This window comes from Leguminivora glycinivorella, chromosome 13 (genome assembly GCF_023078275.1).
Source record: "Leguminivora glycinivorella isolate SPB_JAAS2020 chromosome 13, LegGlyc_1.1, whole genome shotgun sequence".
Lineage (NCBI taxonomy): Eukaryota > Metazoa > Arthropoda > Insecta > Lepidoptera > Tortricidae > Leguminivora > Leguminivora glycinivorella.
The window spans coordinates 6003526-6020444 of record NC_062983.1 but is presented as its reverse complement, the minus strand read 5'-3'; the positions used below and the strand labels follow the sequence as shown (position 1 = coordinate 6020444).

The 16919-nt window shown below is 34.9% G+C and overlaps 1 protein-coding gene and 1 long non-coding RNA gene across 3 annotated transcripts in view; one reads left to right on the top strand and one right to left on the bottom strand.

Moving 5' to 3' along the window:
* LOC125232369 (homeobox protein prospero) overlaps positions 1 to 16919 on the top strand; it is a 147866-nt gene that overhangs the window by 88006 nt on the left and 42941 nt on the right. The gene's annotated exons all lie outside the window — the stretch shown is intronic.
* Positions 2636 to 5340, bottom strand: LOC125232372. Its single transcript, XR_007177735.1, has 5 exons — positions 5211 to 5340; positions 5023 to 5103; positions 4545 to 4808; positions 3686 to 3888; positions 2636 to 2937 (listed from the first exon to the last, which is right to left on the bottom strand). It is a non-coding gene; the product is annotated as an uncharacterized LOC125232372 (long non-coding RNA).

The following is a 16919-nucleotide window of genomic DNA, read 5'->3' as shown; positions in this document are numbered from 1 at the left end:
TTATGGTAGTACATTTTTAAGTAGAGCAAAGACACTTTACATCAGTTTACTTTTGTTCTAAGGATCCCATTTGTTCAATGTTTGATAAAGCATAAATTGAACCAGCAACCTAGTTTGTACATATGCTCGAGCGAGGTCCTTATAATAGGCTATATTATATTATACACCTATTATTCCTACGTATAAGGGACTCGTGGGTCGGAAACAATTAACCCCATTTTAAATAATGTCTTGTATTTATTTTTAATATATTTCCTGTATTTATATTCCTTACACAATTTTACCATTCTCACACACTTTTATCTCAACGCACTAAATTCTTTCACAAATGACGTTCTCTCTCAGCTTATTATACCTCAAGTGAATATATTACTGCCTTAGTTTTATCAACTTAAATTTACCCCTAATAGCAAGTTCCTAAAGGTAAAAAGAATCTGGATTGCTACGCACAACTATGGGGTCCTACCACTTACTAGACGATCACAGTATTTGTTTTAATGGCCAATTTTTAATAGTGTATTGTTTTAATTAGGGCTAACAATTTGGACTTAAGTTAGGTAATTTAGGGTGTAATTAATTAAGGGGTAGCGGGGTGTTATAAAGTGGTGCCGTGACCAGGATGTAATAGACCCTAAATATGTCCAATTGTTAGCATATTCAAGTGACATTTTGTCACAAAGTGTTGCTGTGAATGAGATATCCTTTTTGGGAACTTGCTATCCTTCATGCTGAAACTTTATGTTAATTTTGTATCATTCGTCTATTCTTATTAACCACTGCGTAATAGTCTAAGGGGCAATCAAGCTATTGATAGTTTTCTAAGATACGTTTCATCTTGAAGTAAGTTTTGTAAGTTTAAGGTCACTAACCTGGATTTTTAAACAAAGTTATAATCCGATATTGAAACAGAAACATTGCACTTTGCACAACACATTTCACTCACTTTAGACATAGCTGTGTAATTTTAAAACCATTGTAGGCTTATCACTTATCTAATTAGATTTTTATTTCACTTTAATTCACTATTCAAAGAACTAATGACAGTTTGTGCTTCTAGCATAAACTAAACTTATAAACGTTACCCGTTACGAACTTAGGACGCGGCTTTATACGATAATTGGAATCGCGTGTGCACATGGTATTGTATGTAAACAATAACATAATTATCGATCAACAACGTGCGTACAAACTGATAACAGTGATAACACGTGCGGAAAACTTTGACGTTGACTAGGGACACCGGGGCAACACCGGGGATAGAAGAAAGTATTTGAGGCTATTGTAAAAATGTCAAACCAGCTGTCAATGAAACAATTCAATTGGAATGGCAAATTTAGAAAAGTTATTCGTTTTCTAGCTAATATTTATTCTGTTGCGATAATGAAGAGATTATAGCAAAAATAAAACCTCAATGGTATCAGTTATATTTATCTACTGGGAAAGTTTTGTACTAAAACAAATTAGTCGTTACTGAAAGCAATTACGCACAGATCGACTGTCTTGTGGTAATTTTGTGTCGAGGGTTCTTTAAAACGATATCATGGAAGATTATAAATACTTAGATACATACAAATAATTTAAAATTCGAAGATTTTACATGTTTTATGATAAGGGAAACTTTTACTGTTTAGTGAATCAAGATTTTCCATTCTGTTGGTTATAATATATCTGCCAGTCTCACTAAATTAAGTAGTAATAAGCAAGGAAATACTGCTAGTATTTTAGGTACTTTAATCTGTGGGCCTCTGTAGGAATTGATTTCTAACTAGATTTGGCATGTAGTATGTATATATGTCATGTACAAGTTGCTAGTATTGGCATGTTCTTTTAAGAAACAGAATAAGCTAAATTAATGACAGTATGCGATACACAGACTTGATTAAGTACATTTTGTCAAAATCTATTCTTCATGTGTCAACAGTGTCGCATATCATGGTAGATGTCACTTTGACAGCAAGACAATATCGTGTTCACTCTTACCTCACTATCTTCTCGCCCCTTTTCCGTGTTATCAACTGATTAGTGATAAGCTGTTATCAGCTAGAGAAAAACTAGGAAATAAAATGATGATTGGTCTAGAGAAGCGTTAAGCTGTGAAATATCTATTTTAGCTGTGATTATACTGACAAATAGAGGCTGTTTAATCTTAAGTTGTCAATAGGGCGACTCATTGATCTTATTTTGATTTATTTTTAAATGAGATTAACATTAGAATAAGTAATGGTATTCATAATCATAGGGAAACTAGTAGCAATTAGCACGTCTCATACTTACTAACAACTAAGGATTAGTTGTCTTCCACTGAAGTGTGAACAAATTAAAATTACTTGAAAGAGACAATCAAGTAGCTAATTGTCAAGAACATACAATCTAGAATTTAAGCATAGTACTTAAGTGTACTCAAGTAAGGAGTTAGGCACACCATTCATTAACCTCAGGCAAGCTTATAGCTAGGAATATTTTTATTGACAGTCAGTCTGAGTCATTATATAAGATAGTATTCAGAGCTGTGTTAACATGAAATGATTCCCATCAGTGAACAGATTGCAGTAGCTATTGCATTTAATAATTAAGGATATGGTGAATCACACACTAGCAAAATTATGAAGGAAGGTGGTAAATGAAACATCCACAAAATGCTTTATTAGTAATATTGAAAAGGTGCACAAAAACAAAAAACCCCAGAGCATATATGTTCATTTCGTTTCCATTAGACGGAAAAGCGCCACTCCATGCAGGAAAAATAGAATAGAGAAGTAACTTTTAGTTAGGATTATTCAGGAAACCATGGGAAAAGATATTATGTTCCTCTTCTCGATGACTTTTGAAAAGTATCTTGATGTGAGACACGTTGAGTGATGATCATATTTGGTGTAGTCAGTGTAGGCGTTGGAAGTGATTGTACATGGAGAAGAATTTTCACTCTTTCATTGAAACCTGGAACAAAAATGAAGGGTAAATACATTTCAGTTAAAACATTTAGAATGCAATTCCACTATTGGATGTGCATTCCTTTTTTTATACATACAGGTCAACAAGTCATATAATGAATTGCATTGTTTGTCAGACATCTTCATCAAATCAGCTCAATGATATTGTTATATTGTATTGTACATACAGGTCAACAAGTCATATAATGAATTGCATTGTTTGTCAGTCATCTTCATGAAAATCAGCTTGATGATATTGTAATATTGTATTGTCATCCCACTTAATGAGTTAATAAAATTTCAGTTCAATAGGTAACATGTAGCTTGTTATTATCTCTGAAACAGTCACAATATAACCTAAGATTACAATAGGAAAGCAGAATTGATAAAAATAAGCTTATACAATATTAATCTCTAGTTTGTGATTAGATCAATTCTAGTAGGTTTCCTATATTTATGACTTTTGTCAGATTATCCGTCTGTCTATATTTTAATTTCTTGAACCAGTTATCAGTGGATGCAGTAGCTTAGCATAATGATAAATGAAAAATGTAGGTAGATAAGCTAGACTTAAGATTTTAGACTTAGTAGTAGAGTCTGTGCATTGTATAGTGCACAGTATAATAGTTTGAATGAACAAATGGAGTCAGTCTGTAATAGACTTGCTATTATTAGAATCAGGAATAAGGGGAAAACAATATTATTTACCCTAGAGTAAACCAAAGAATAATAAATAAATAAATAAAACATTTTACCATTGTGGATGTAGATCAGACATACAGGAACTGAGCCAGGTCAGCCTGGGAGTCATTCTGTTGCAAGTGAATGTGTTTCGAGCACACACACATACACAAGTTGCTCAGTCAAAGGGGCATGCCAATGGAGTTCCAATTTGTACACAGCCGGGGAAGGGGCAGGACGTTGATCCTAGTATAATGGCAGCATTGTTCAGCATGCTCTGGAAAATTTAAGAAAATATTTATTAATTAAGTAGGAAATAAGCCTAGTTATAAGAATAAGATTGATTGGCAGAGATTTTATAACTAAATAGGTATTTGATCATTTTATTAATTAGGGTTTATTTTAATTACGGGATAAATTTCAATTTTATCCTACAATACATTATCGAAATAAAGTTTAGTCAAACCAAAGTGAAATAATTGACTTGACAACATAAAAGGTAAATAAATAATAAAAATTGAAGGGGCATTTTTGTACAGGCCTACTTGATTACAAACTAAGCATGATTCTTATTATTGACATTCGGTAATGCTTACATTCTTCATTTATACAATTTTGGCTTAAAACCAACATTGCTTGGTCATACTTTATTATTCCGGCTCATGGAAGCATGGAGTCTGTTTGACAGCTAATTCCAGGATTTGGCGTAGGCACTAATTTTCAATAGGTCTTATTGAAATTAGTCTGGTTTCCTCACGATGATTTCCTTCACTCAAAAGCAACTGGCAAATATCAGATGACAGTTCTCAAGTATTTATCGGTATGATTTGCGGTTCGAACCCGTATCTTATAATTCAAAGCATACAAATAATTATCACTAGGTGAGATTAGTTAACAGATTACAGAATCATTAGACATTAAAGTGTAACTTACATATTACATAGCAGTACAGGTGATGCAAGCCGTGATCGTCGGTGCCTTGTCTACTCATGGAAGCGGTCCGTCGAAAATGAGCTGCGAGTGACAGATTCGAGCTGGTGGAGCGAGGTCACGAGGGTTGCTGAAGATAGGAAGGCGTGGCGTGAGTTTGTGAAGGTCCTTTGCATCTCTGGGGTGCCTTAGGACACCCACACATAACTGGTAAGGTAGTATAGTGGCACTGGGGCTTAACTCCAAGGGGCATCTAGCACCCAATACCTAAAACATGTCAATAGGCGGACATAAGAAATAGAAGGTTGTAGGCTTACTAATATTCCCCATCTCTAAGACCAGAATTAAGATGTTATTGTAGTGCGCTATATGAATTAGACAATCTCTCTATTGGAAAACATTTTATTATTTTAGCAAGTCAAGGTTTAAACTAAACTATGAACTGCTTTGTGATGGACAAGTTAAATACATTATTACTTACGGCGAAAACTTGGCTCAATTCCATTGAGGTATCATCAAATCATCACGAAAGAAAACCACGTAGTTCCACTGCGGTCACAGGCTAAAAGCAAACAATCATTTATTTATTACATTCGTTATACACATTTTGTGTTGTATTTACCACATTACTAACAACATATATCATTACTTAGTTAATGTATTACTCACTTTTTTATGATTTATAACAAATACAAGCCAGCAGGTCGATAAATTACGTAATTTTCAGTTCCAAATAATGCGTGTACGTCTGAACGGCATCCATTTTCCTTTTATTTCTGTCTGACTGACAGTAATGACGTGGCAAGACGTCAGCATAGCAAATGTTGCCATAGAAAAATCAAAAGGGCTCTATAGATCATAAGACATTTGACGGACCGGATGCGACTAAAATTTATCCAGTATGAATGGGGCTCTGCAGACTATGTGGAACGAATTGTAGAATAATAAAATAGAGACAGTAATTTGACGTTTACATTCAATCTTAATGCTTTTTTATATAAATATGAAATAAATAAATAAATATTGGGGACATCTTACGCAGCTCAACTTAGCCCCAAACCTAGCAAATTTTGTGCTATGGGTGCTGGGCGACGATATGCCTATTTGAATGGATGAAAACATGCTTGTATACAAGGGAAACATCCATGATTCATATAAATATATTCTGTGGAGTTTCATTGAGGAGAAAAATATTATTATAGTAAAACTTTGTTTAGACTGCTAGTATACTATGACAAATTAAAAGGTCAGTTGAAGAACACCAAATTTCAAACTTTCTATGTTTTGCTAAATAACGGATCGTAGAACCATATTAGTTATAAAATGAGATAAATAGGTAATGCGTAGTAGTACAGGATTTACTAGCTTTTGCCCGCGGTTTCGCTCGCATACGGTTTGAAACGTAATTCTTGTTCAATCGTTTACAAAACAAAGTAAGATTTCAGTTGGATCTGTAGATTTCGATGTACGGTACGGTAGCCATACTACCATCGTTGTGTAACAATGCAACAATTGTTGCAATCATTTATTCAGGAAAATAGTACATGTACAATATTATGTGCAACCAAGTCTCATATTTCGTCATGTTTGGAAACTTTCACTCATGTGTCTTCCATCTTTTTATATACTGCGTTGGTGGCAAACAGGCGTGCGGCCCGTCTGATGTAAAGCGGTTACCGTGACCTATGGACGCTGCAACTCAAACAGTGTCACATGCGCGTTCGATAGGTTTATTAAGCTAATGATAGTTCAGTATGTAGGTATGTGTGTATGTTTGTAACGATAATACTAGAAGATAGTTATGTCATAGAGTTAGAAGATGTTATCAGAGCAGCTAGGCGTAACAAGTTAGGTACTTGTATTATATTTCCTATTTACAAAAGGAGAATTCTTAGCAATATTTCGTATCATCTTCCATAAAAAAGGTTGAAAGATGTAATTAATACTTAACGGTAATTGGCATCACATACAATATTTTGCAGTTTTGCGTACGTTTGTATAGGGTTAATGCGAAAGTTAAATGTAAGACGTGATAGCGTAGGCTGATTCATAAAGTAAAGAATAACATAGTACCTATACTTATGATATAAGTATGTATATTATTTTAGATTTTGATCAATTTGAAAAATTGAAATAGCAACAGGGAAAAGAGAGAGCTTATTAATTATGATATCATACATTATTTTTACTGTCATTATCTAAGTGGACTTGCAGGTATGTCAGAAACAGTGAAATTGAGCGCATGAGGAAGGATGAAATCTGAACGAGTAGTATAAATGAGATTAGCATAATAGAAAGAAGAGAGGAATTAGCTAGATGAATGGATGAAGTGTTATCTGAAGATAGGAAGGGTTTCTTCGTGTTTGCAAGTCTGAGAATAGTGACGGCAGTTATTGGAATTTCGAAATGGGGAAAGGGTTACACAAACTTGATACCAAAAGAGTTAGGTGTTAGGATAAATAATTTATACCTTTTACAGGTACATTCTTTTGGTAACAACATACTCTACATGCCGCTAACAAACGAACTAAACACACACCCTGTGTCTTTATGGGATAAATCAGATAATTTTGTCTGGCATATATAAAAAAAAAATGTGACTTAACATGGAATCATATTTATAAAATTGTTGATTTGATTAAAACATTGATTGTCTGATTACTCTTATAATTATACATAGGACATTATGCCGAGAAAGGAGGAAAATTATTGATTAGTATTGAGTTGTGGACTGGTTCCTTGAACTATGGGGAGAACAGTTGTCAGTGGCTACCTGAGAATAGAAAGGCTTTTTCTTTCTAGTGAAGAGATCTTTGTAAGTTCATAATATCTGGACAATGGAGATAGCGGGTTACCTGTCGGACAATGTGACTAACTACCCATATGAGGATGCAAGGATTTTACCATTAGGGTACATTTGATTCACAACCAAATGCTTTTACTGGAATGAAAATTCTGGCTGGTGACAATTTGACTCATGTGTCTGGGTAACTATTAAGTTCATAATTCGTGCTGGATCAGTGAGGTTCTTTTGAGTATTGGTCACTTTTATTCACCACAACTATGAAAATGGGAAATTGAAAATTTCAATAACTGAATTATTTTATTGGTTATTTTCGTTTAACACAAAATGTTATTTTGAATCAAACGAAAATAAAAGGGGCAGATGTAACGGACCACACAGTCCTCGGTTCAAATCATAAGATATATCTATAATAATTATGCTTAGAAACAAATGCATACAGAGATAAAAACTTAAAAATTGCAAATAAATAAAACGAAAACAACTTACATACGAAATGGAATTCCAACAAATTAAAAATAGAAATTCTCGGAATTAAAACCGGCACAATAGGCGTTTTAGGCACAATAGGCGAAATCGGCACAATAGGCGTTTTAGGCACAATAGGCAAGTCCGGCACATTAGGCGTTTTAGGCACAACTGGCGAAATCAGACATTGTTAGCCATAAAACAACACAGCGCATGCGTTAAAATCGGGACAATAAAACTCAGAGCGCAGCGTCAGAGAGGGCATTCGGCGAGGGAACGTTGAGGTGTTGACATCAGGAGTTTAAGATACAAGATTGAGAGGTTGGAGACTGGCGAGAAGGTATCTTGGTAAAGTAGACTTGAAGACTACCAGTAAGTGTCCAAATTGTTTATTTTGAATGTGTTTATATTTGTAATTTTAGATTAGTGCTATTTTCTGAAGGTGATAATTTTAAATAGTGGTACTTATTCATTTCATATGAACAAGATATTCATGAATGTTATATTTATGTGGTAATTATTTTAAGTCGTTCAAATTTCAATTTATTTATTACATACAATTAACACTAACGGTTAATTTGGAATATTATTAATTAAAATTCGGATCTGAGTATCTCTAATATGACTACTATTTAGATACATAAAATATTACACATATTTACTTTATGTACATACACATTCTATTAGCTAGAATCTCTTTGGGTGATTAGAAGGATTTTCATACTTTTGTCTCATCTTTAAGTAAGATAATTTTGCTATATCAATGAAAGTAGGATTAATAACTTTATTTATTGTTCATAACATGTAAACTTTATTAGAGTTAAAGGATAACTTGTGGGAATTAATACTAATACTAAATACTAGGGAGGCATAGGACATCTATGGATGTTAGGATCCTGTCGCTATCAAGGAGAATCATTGATATAAAAATAAGATTGTTCACAAAAGTTGAATCATTGACACTGGCCTCGAGATTGGCAGACTTTGGAATCATCATTCCATTTTCATAATATGGTTAACGATATCGTTGTCTGGGAGATCAAACAATTCTAGCATTGACTAGTGAAACACGATGTCAAGCAACGGACCACTATACTCGGAACGTGGGAAATTGCACGCATATAGAATTTATATTTTGTGATCTTGGACAACCTTCGATGGCTATGGCCGAATCAAAATATATATATGGGATGGCGTGTGAGTCTGGGGTTTTGTCATTCGAAAGGCTAGATCAATGAAGTATTTGTCTTAGTATCAAAAGAAGGTCAATGAATAGGCCCAATAAAGGGTATCAAAATAGATATTCTGTTTCCTTGATAGACCAGGGGTAGGCAGAGCAGTTTCTATCCTGACGTTAGAGGACTTGGTTGCAGAAACATCCCAAAACATATAAAATTATACCGGGATTAAAGGATCCTTGATTAAATATTTGATATCTACTATTATGGTAGTACATTTTTAAGTAGAGCAAAGACACTTTACATCAGTTTACTTTTGTTCTAAGGATCCCATTTGTTCAATGTTTGATAAAGCATAAATTGAACCAGCAACCTAGTTTGTACATATGCTCGAGCGAGGTCCTTATAATAGGCTATATTATATTATACACCTATTATTCCTACGTATAAGGGACTCGTGGGTCGGAAACAATTAACCCCATTTTAAATAATGTCTTGTATTTATTTTTAATATATTTCCTGTATTTATATTCCTTACACAATTTTACCATTCTCACACACTTTTATCTCAACGCACTAAATTCTTTCACAAATGACGTTCTCTCTCAGCTTATTATACCTCAAGTGAATATATTACTGCCTTAGTTTTATCAACTTAAATTTACCCCTAATAGCAAGTTCCTAAAGGTAAAAAGAATCTGGATTGCTACGCACAACTATGGGGTCCTACCACTTACTAGACGATCACAGTATTTGTTTTAATGGCCAATTTTTAATAGTGTATTGTTTTAATTAGGGCTAACAATTTGGACTTAAGTTAGGTAATTTAGGGTGTAATTAATTAAGGGGTAGCGGGGTGTTATACTACACAGCAATAATATGTTATTGTATGTGTACTGTGTATCTTCGGAAGCCGCAAAAATATCTGACATGAATATCATTTAGATTAGGTTTAGTCTTAGATCTTATTTGTTTAATATTTGCTGCATGCTCAATCGCCACAAAAAAATATTTGTATGCCTACAGGCAAAGCATAGCGACACTGACACAACTCCATGTAAGATTTATATGTACCTATGTTTACAAATAAAATATTTATGATTTATGATTATGAATTTATTTTTAGAGCCATAAGAGAGTGTCACATACTTTTGCGGTCTTCGAAGAGTAACATAGTATATACTATTGTTGGTGACTATACGTACTTGCTACTAAACTAATACTCCTTGTTTGACAACACATATAATTGATAGCAAGTTTATCGTTTTGAGTCGATAACATTCACTCGCTGTTGTAGCGCTTTCTTCTACAAAACGGGAATACGTTAGAATTTGCTACGTATACGAAATCCGTGAAATTAAATGCATTATCTTCTTTTAGCTACTTATCCCGTTTTCTGACAAGCGTGAAACCATTTTAAGTCATTTCATGAGTACCAAACCCAAATCTTTGTGACGTTATCTGGGTAAAGGGAACTTATTGTCGATAGCGCTTACGGCGTTTTGAACGATGTTCGTGTACAAATACGACGCCGCGGGACGTAAGCGCCATCGAAAATAAGATCCCTTTTAATAATATCTTCCACTATGTTATTTTCACAAAATAGAGCCAAACGACATTTCAGACGATAACTGATGTTTTCAACGTTTTTCAAGGTGAAGTAGCTTGTCTGTAGTAAGCTGTGCTCCAGGATCGCGTGGTAAGATAAGTGGTCGTTATCTTGTATGGTTCCGCACTTACACCGCAAGAGTTTTGTATTCCCATCGTGGCAAGTGCGTTTGTAACTCCTACAATGTATTTTAAGTATAATTAGTTACTTTCTACACTAGGTACTAGAGGTACGTAAACATACCTGCTTTCCAACCATTTCTCAATTTGTAACACACTCATTGAAAATAAGAGTTTTGAATGGTCCACGGTTAGTTTCATTACACTTCTATTTTGAAAAGTATCAAGGACGTCACGGTCTACATATAAGTCTGACAATCATTATGATCAAGTAAATCTGATGGTAAAGCAATTACGGTCATCCCTAACATAAAAGGGTTGTTACAATGCCACCCCCTTTAAGTTGAGAGTATGCTCTTTCCTTGAAACTTAGAACTTTGCCGACCTGATGTAAACTAACCTCAATTCTTACAAGTTCTAATCTAAACTGTCTCTAAATAATAACGATTACCAAGTCTGACCCAAGACAATCGCTCGTCTTAATCTAAGCACCAAACTTTGCGTCAACTTTACCTGAGGGCTAACTTTACTTTGCAGCAAAGAGCCGTATCTACGATCTTCAAGTATGATGTAAAATCACGTAAGTAACGTATAGATAAGGTACTGTTTTAATACAATATGTTCGAAATGGGAACCTCATGTGACTTACGCGGTATTTCATAGTCTCAGATGTTTTAAGGTCGTATGTATAGTTGTATACATGGGATTTTTGAACTGACAGGGTTTTAGCATTGCGATAAGCTTCTTGCAAGTATTGATTGTGCACTTACGGCAGAATGATACAAATTGTGCCGTTTTCTGGGTTAAGAGACCTTATTGTCGGTGGTGCTTACGTCCCTCGGCGTCGTATTTGTATACGAACATTACGAACATCGTTCATAACGCCGTAAACGCCATCGACAATGATCCCTTTACCCAGATAACGTCACAATTGTATAAAAGACAATAATGAGCTTTTTAATGCTAAATAAGGAAAGCAGTCATTTATGAAAATGTGTTTGTAAATACAGGATATTTTACTAGTAGATTATGTGACTTGTATCTATGTACAAGTTGATTGGTACAAATGTAAATTTCAAAATTCTAATCGAAACTTAAAAAATAACGATGATCATAATGAGGTGACATTGACTACGGTCTGTTTTTCACTCAACAAAAATATCACCTTTTGATAATGACTCTGCGTGTCCATATATCAATGTGTTAACAAGATTTGTCACCTAAGTGCCGAACATACATTACTCATACTGCCACATGCGAGCCATATGACTTTGTACGCATCAAAGTCATACGGATCACTCTGGGACACGCGTTCCAGACAGCGTTAGTACTTAACAGATCGCGTCAATCAAGAAAACGCGTGGTTTGGCTCATATTCTCATATAATAAAGGTAAAATTTCAGTCATCTGCGCGTCATCGTAAAAGACACGTTATACGAAAGTCACTATAGCGTAAGTACAGTCGCCATCAGATATATCCCAACGGCCAGGGTGCTCACAAATATCTCATCACCCTCCTTGGATTATCCCGGCATTTGCCGCAGCTCATGGAAGCCTGGGGTTCGCTGTGACAACTAATCCCAAGATTTGGCGTAGGCACTAGTTTTACGAAAGCGACTGCCATCTGACCTTCCAACCCAAAGAGTAACTATGACTTATTAGAATTAGTCCGGTTTCCTCACGATGTTTTCCTTCACCGAAAAGCGACTGGCAAATATCAAATGACATTTCACACGTAAGTCCCGAAAAGCTCATTGGTACGAGCCGGGGTTCGAACCCTCCACCGCCGGATTGAAAGTCGCACGCTCTTACCGCTAGCTTAGCGTTTTTATCACAAATATCTGAACACGTCATTATTGTGAAGGCGCTAGAGTGCTTGTTCAGATATTTTTGAGCAACTTGGGCGTTCTGATATATTTGATGGTGACTACATACAAGTCATGACACGACAAAGTACCTAATACGAGAGCGTGACACATTCGCGCCCGCAAATAGATTGTTCTTGGCTTAATTGTTCATTAAGGATATTTCCTTTTTACCAATTGTGACATTTTGACGTGTGCCGTGTTTACGATACTGTAGTCTATTCAATGAAGTGAGTGTTTGGTAATTATATGTAGTTCGCGGAATTGTGAAGAAACAATGTCAAAATATAACAATTAAAAGAAGAAATATATAATAATGAATATTTAGAACCCAAACTTTGGTTTTATAAATATTCATTATTCATTAAATTTCAGGTTTTTTCCTTCATTAGCATGACCATAATTCATTAATGAATATTTAGTTTACACAAAGTAAAAAACAAGTTGTAGTAACATTATACGACAGGCTTTTCTCGGCAGAATGCATAGTTTGTAGGTATTTCATCATTTCAATTCACAAAAAAAATATTTTACCTAAAAATCCTTCCAATTAATCGCATCTTAAAATGCACCAATCTTCAACTAACGAATCCCACAAAGCACTTAACACTTCAATTAAAATATGGGTCATTTAAACTCGTCAAAGACGACGGATGTTGCAAAGGTTAAATCCATATCAGAGCGCAAGTGTTATAAGGACGTATCTGATAGCAGTGTATGTGCAGATACGACTTTATTGTACTGCACCTGTGTGGGACATCCTCTCGCGTTTCCTGCTTACTGCTAATTGTAGCAAGTGTTTAATTCTCTTGGTTAAATTTGGCTAGGATCGCGTATGGCTCTAAAAAGCCGCAGTTTTTATGGCGAGAATAATTAAGGAGTAGGTACCTACTTATTACACGGGTAACGTTTTAATTTAATAGGTACTTGATCTGATGGCAGATGTGTCTTTTGTATTTTTAAATAGGAAAGTATATTTACTTTCTGGTGTATATTATTTTTTATTTCAGATTTTAGTAATCGAATTCAAAATACAAAATCATGACTCTTTTAAGAACAAGTACCTATCTAGAATATGAGAACCGTTTATTACATTACGTCAGAAATGTTATATCTAATCTTAGAAGTATAGGTGTAGTTGTATGATTTGAACACGGCCACCACGGGATACCCCCATTTGCCAGAATTTCATTTGCCATAATTTTAATTGACATCCTATGCATCCAGAAAAGTCAATTTCCATAATGTGCTTTGGCAGAATCGAAAACTACTATAATAGGTACTAGAAGGACTAGAGAATGAAACTGCTATCAGAAAGTAGGTTAGGTTAGGTTAGAACTGTGACCCCTGGAAAATGAAACTGCTATCAGAAAGTAGGTTAGGTTAGGTTAGAACTGTGAACCTCTGGAAAAGGAAACTGCTTGAAAAGTAGTTTAGGTTAGGTTAGAACTGTGACCCCCGGAAAATGAAAATACTATCAGACAGTAGGTTAGGTTAGGTTAGAACTGCGACCCCCTGGAAAATGAAACTGCTATCAGAAAGTAGGTTAGGTTAGGTTAGAACTGTGACCCCTGGAGAATGAAACTGCTGGAAAAGTAGGTTAGGTTAGGTTAGAACTGTGACCCCTGGAAAATGAAACTGCTATCAGAAAGTAGGTTAGGTTAAGTAATAATATGGGCAACAATTAATATGGCAATAATTGCTTATGGCGTTTGAATATTACAAATCATTCGGGCAAACGAAATTCAGGCAAGTTAGATTCGGGCAAATGAATATTATGTTAAATGACTGTCGGGGAAACAATAGACAACCGGCCACCACTGACAGAAAAAAGCTAAAATAGTGCAAAGGCTAATGGTAAATTAGCTCCAATTATCCAAATACTAATGAGACCTAGGCCACCGAATTTCATCTAAAAATAATCGTCCTTGCGACTAGTCGCGCGACCGGTCGCCCGACTTCCGTTCTACATAAATATTTCTGTTTGATCAAAAGGTCGTATGTGACGATACCACTTGTATTAAGATACGTCTTTATGTTATGGGATGGAAAAGCCGAGGTACGCGCATTAATTCAAGGAAAGTAAATTTATGCGACAATTTAGACAGTTTAGCTTTGTTGAAACAATTAGCTGCTAAGTTTAGAAGACGGGTCTTAAAAGCATTTTAGAGAACTTTTCGACCTATAGGTGTCTGTGACATATTATTTCTTCTTATGATAATCTGTTTTCAATTTGTGATCATACTTTAGATTAACTTTGCTCTAAATTTTATTATATCTAATATACACGACATTTTTACTTGTTTATATTAACGCTGACAGTCTTAATCTTCTCAATTAATGTACTACCTAAAAAAATGTGTATAACTGTGTACTACTAACTTACCATCAAGCGATCCGTTTGCTCGTTTTACCCATATCATTAAATAATACGAAATTATTTACCGTTTTGCTAAGAATGTGAGAGACAAAACTTAAAGTTGTAGTATCCAAACAAATGCGTTGCAATTTAACGCATAAATCGCCCGACATACCAGCGAACAAGTACAACACTAAGCCGCAGTTATTACCAGATATTACACTTAGCAACAAACGACATTAAAACTGCAACGGAACTTGTGCCGTTATCCTACTCCATATGCATACGGCCATTCGAGACATACGGACTGCAAGAAACTTGGAATAGGTTCCGAAATAAACCCCATTGACAAATAAGAATTTACAGACAGATGCTGAAATTCCGGCCATTTACCTGAAACATTATTCGATGGATAATATGGACATGGGTTAAACGCTCCGTATGTAGCTCACGACTCTGTCTATCACATTTCCGTGGTAGTGCGACAGTGTTATTAAAATAATTAATAATAATAACACTATCGCACTAGGCAAGAAAGAGTCCTCAAACATCTAAAAAGGCAGGGCCAAACTACTTTTGAGACAGACTCAAATAGACTTCTAAGTCCGGGGAAGACTGACTCCTAAGTAACATACATACAATCACGCCTCTATCCCATAAAGGGGTAGGCAGAACACATGAAACTACTAAAGCTTCAGTGCCACTCTTGGCAAATAAGGGGTTGAAAGAAAATGAAACTGTGACATTGCAGTGACAGGTTGCCAGCCTCTCGCCTACGCCACAATTTAACCCACATCCCATAGTCGCCTTCTACGACACCCACGGGAAGAAAGGGGGTGGTAAAATTCTTAACCCGTCACCACACAGGCACCTAAGTAAGTATTATATAAACATCCGAAATCGTTTAGTATCACAAGGCTGTAAATCAACAACAAACACAAAGTACAAAATTTTCCAAGTAAACAATTTTGTCTAAAAATTTATTACTTGTCATCTTTTCTTGAAGATATTTGTTTAAAATTTCCCCCTGTATGTTACCACTTCAACATTTTCTAGTATCCTCTGCAGTTATTCTTATGCCAGTATTGAACACTTTGGACGGCGGCCAGGGTTTTTGGCTATTCGCACCCGCCCCGGTTTCAACTGGGATCGCGTTAGCAGTTTGAGCTCTGTCTTGCCAAGCGGGGGTAATGGGGAAAGGGTTTAGGAATGTAGGTTAGATGCTGCAAGAAGGTACGTAGATATTCTATTCTGTAGTAGTAATAATTATAAACTAAAATAGAGATAGAAGCTTAAAACTTAGACATGTATGTGTATTGTGTACACAAAATCGTTTTATAGCCTTGTAGTAGTAGTAGTACTATAGTAAAACACTTTATTGTACTAAAATATAATACAACACACAAGAAAAAGAGCTTATCACTAGTACACGAACTTATCCCTTTACCCTTTTTACTAAACTCATATCGAATTTGGCACAAATTTATCCTTTTTACTAGACTCATATCGAATTTGGCACAAAAAATGGTTGTTTCCTGTAGTATTTGACATAAGAAACCAATGTTTATAAATTTTGGGTATTAAAAGTGTATAATGACTTGACTACGTATTTTCGATTGAAAATGTGTATAATATTTTATTTAACTTTGGCCACCGAAAACGCTGTCAGCTATGTGATGACGTCATAGAACCTAACTTAACTTTATGTCGAGTCAATCACATAACATGATGAACTTTATGACTTATACATAAATGTCAGAAAATTTTTCGTTCAACTCGATTGACGTTATGCACAGACAATATATAGATTAACATATTTATTTGATACTTAAAAAGAGACACCGACCTTTGTACATTGTAAAAAATTACTGAAACTGAAGAAACAATTTTTAATTTAATTTTTTTTTTATTAATTTAACATGGCTAATGTTGTTTTTGCCTGATTAAGTGAAAGAAATATGGTAATATTTTTTTTCG